We start from the raw sequence: 3205 nt of genomic DNA on the forward strand, positions 1-3205 counted from the left end.
GCAAAAATAGAAGAAAGCCACCTGGACCATTGGATTCGATTTGGATGGCACAGATTCTGATCGTCGTTTCTGTACGCATTCTATGCGAAAAGGTCCCTCCTCCATTGTAATTTGTTTCCGATACCTTTCTCCTCAAACGAGAGTCACGCCTCTTTGTCCATCTCCTAGCGCTTGCCATCGACGGTGGCGGCGGTCCAGATCTCGCGCAAACCTCCGGGACTACGTCCACTGCAGGGGCTACCTGCCTCCTCCAGGTCGACCGGCTCCACCACCCAGGCGTCCCCGGCGTCGTGCTCCACATCGTCGAGTGGGATTCGGCCGTCGCCACCGCCACGGTCTCCACCTCTCCAGGGGCAGCGGGCGCCCCTCCCCACTCCCCCGACGGGTCCGTGACCGGGCTGAACACCCACGGCACGCGCGTGAAGACGCAGCCCGACGGCCGCACGCCAAAGCTCTTCTTCGTCGTCTCGGTCGGTGAGGGGTCGTTCTCAGTGTTGCTGATTCTTCTGGTAAATAAGTACAGTAGATTTTAATTTTTATGAGCTAGTTATATGCTGCATGTCTACACCTCCAAACCAGCTGCAACTACGACTTTAGAAAGGGACGATTTTAAAGATCAAAAGATATCAATCAAATCTAATCATATATGGATGTGTGATTTGTTCCTTCCAGAAAAATTAAGTTGGCTGAATGGTTTATGGTTCAGTGAGACCTGGTAATTCCTGATTCATATGTTTTGTTCAGTTGGTATTAGGTGAGAAAGGATGCACAACATGTTTCTTATAGCCCCCAAATTGTTCTATTGGTCGTAGGTTTATGTTTCATGTTGCAGTATGTCGATTACTGTCTGTTTTGATCTTGCAATTTAGCAATGTGACAGTGTAGGTTATGTGTAAATTACATAATCTAGCATTACATTTGGTGCAAACAGAAAGCAGCTTTGCTAGGGGATAGAAAAAAATGCTTAAGCTAACTTGGTGCAGACAGTGCAAACTAAACTAGCCGAGAATACTCTCTAATAACATTAGGTGCGGTTATATTGCGCCGAAACAATTAATCTGTTATTAGATCTTGATGCTTGATACATAAGTAATTGGCTGAGACATGTGAAAAAAAATGCAGTTATATTGCGCCAAAACAATTAATCTGTTATTAGATCTTGATGCTTGATACATAAGTAATTGGCTGAGACATGTGAAAAAAAATGCAGTTATATTGCGCCAAAACAATTAATCTGTTATTAGATCTTGATGAAGTATTACAAGTGTCAATTACAGAGAGGCGAGGTTAAAAAATAGCGTAGAAGATTGTCACACAGAGTGTATTCTACAACAGTGGCTAAATTAGATGACCATGATAGTCTAATTACAGACAGGTCAGGATAGACAACAGAGGACATGATTTATCATTTCCTCTGAAAGAAGAGTAAGGATCAGATGACTTGTCCGTATTCCTTGAAACCATCATGCGGATGTGGTTCCATAGCTTCGGCAAGTATACCATTTTTTGCAACTCGACAAATTATATGACAACAAGCATAAAGCTGATCATCAGATCACAAGAACAACCCAATAGGTACCATATATATCATTCTCTCTGTACCACAACCAGTCTTGGATCACTAGCTAGCTACTCTCGTCGCAGTTCTTTTTATACATGGATCCAAACCAAGGCTATATATCTTTGGCTTAAAATTATTACTAGCATAGAACTAATGCTTTGCTCAGTTGGAATCTGTTTGTACTGAATCCAATCAGATCCAAGTGATCTTCGTCTTTCTCTAAAAAACATATGTTCACTTCAATACTCAGCCGATACCTCCTTTTTTTTCGTGGGACTCCATACATGGTTTGGCCCAGCATCAAAAATCTTCACATGGTGATATCTGTCAGGCGTTAAGGTCTATTTTTTGTGGGCAAATTAAGGTGATGTTTAATGTAGTACTGTAATCAGGAACTCCCATTCTCTCATCACTGCCTTGTAATTTGTAAACACATTTGAGTGGTATTAGCAATGTGTTTGTTCTCCCCTCAAATCATTCTATGCCAGTTCACCCCATGTTTTATATTGTAGTTGTTCTGTTTTCACCCCTGTACAAGTTATAAAGCCTGCGTTGACCTTAAAAGTTATCTTGGTTGGTTACACGTGTATTAATATGGAGGAATTTCATCCTAATTTTGACATCTAGGTTAAATATCCTGGGTTGGAGCAGCGAATGAAGCTAGACCTAATGACTATGCCTCTCTTCTCATGATATATATCTCTTGGGTATATGTTTTAATTGATTCCTACTTGTTTTGGTGTGCTCAACTAGGTAGATTGAACAGATGAACCTTATATAGAGTCCATGGAGGTCCTGGTCTCTCCCAACACATGAAGCTAGATGAGCAAGAAGGATAACGACTGCCAAAGGCTAGAGCTTTTCTATCATGTACCATCAAGATGCTTGTTGGCTATCAGTCCTTAATACTAAGTCTTGCGGACATGTACTGAAGATGATCCTCTCATGTTATAAGGATGCATCATTTGATACCTGTGTTCCTCATGTGTTCTGTTCCGTCTGGGATGGCTTAATTTTCTCATGTACTCAAGTACTTCCAGTTTGACATGTGTGTAGTTCTGCTTGAAGAGATGGCTTAATTTCCTCATGTGCTCAAATGTTTGTGATGTATAATGTCGTACTTTTTAGTGCTCAACATGTTCAACTTCCTTGCATAGTTGGTAATGTCTTACAAACCACTAATGTACTTAAATATGCATGGATTTCATCCAATAGATGTGTTCAAATATTTTTATATCAGACTAGGAGATGGGCATCAACGCTATGTCGCCCTGCATATTTCAAAATGGTCGTATGCCAACAAAGGCTTGAGGTGGCTATTGAAAAGTCTTGTTCCATCTAACTGTTAGCAGGGGTTTTTTCATAAAATGTACACTTGAGTGATCTGAGACCCTTCCACCCAAATCTGTGCCATTCATCTCCAATCCAGTGGACCAAGTTGCTTTTTCTATTCTTTCACCTCAAGGCCAGATTCTATTGTAGTCGTTCCCACATGTTCGCAATTGCATATCTTCAAACTTGGTTGCAACCTGTCTTGTTTTTGTTAGACGACGAGAGGGACCAGTTTGCATGTCCCATGCTAGACACGCAATTGCATATCTTCTAACTTGGTTGCAATTGAGGCCTTTGTTTGTCAGAGGGGCG

At 41.6% G+C, this 3205-nt stretch overlaps 1 long non-coding RNA gene across 1 annotated transcript; it reads left to right on the forward strand.

The window, feature by feature from the left end:
• The first annotated feature begins 54 nt into the window (after positions 1–54).
• LOC123136386 (uncharacterized) lies at positions 55–2648 on the forward strand. The gene is made up of 2 exons (XR_006466871.1): positions 55–474; positions 2315–2648. It is a non-coding gene; the product is annotated as an uncharacterized lncRNA (long non-coding RNA).
• Positions 2649–3205: the final 557 nt, after the last annotated feature.

This window comes from Triticum aestivum, chromosome 6B (assembly GCF_018294505.1).
Source record: "Triticum aestivum cultivar Chinese Spring chromosome 6B, IWGSC CS RefSeq v2.1, whole genome shotgun sequence".
Taxonomy (NCBI): domain Eukaryota; kingdom Viridiplantae; phylum Streptophyta; class Magnoliopsida; order Poales; family Poaceae; genus Triticum; species Triticum aestivum.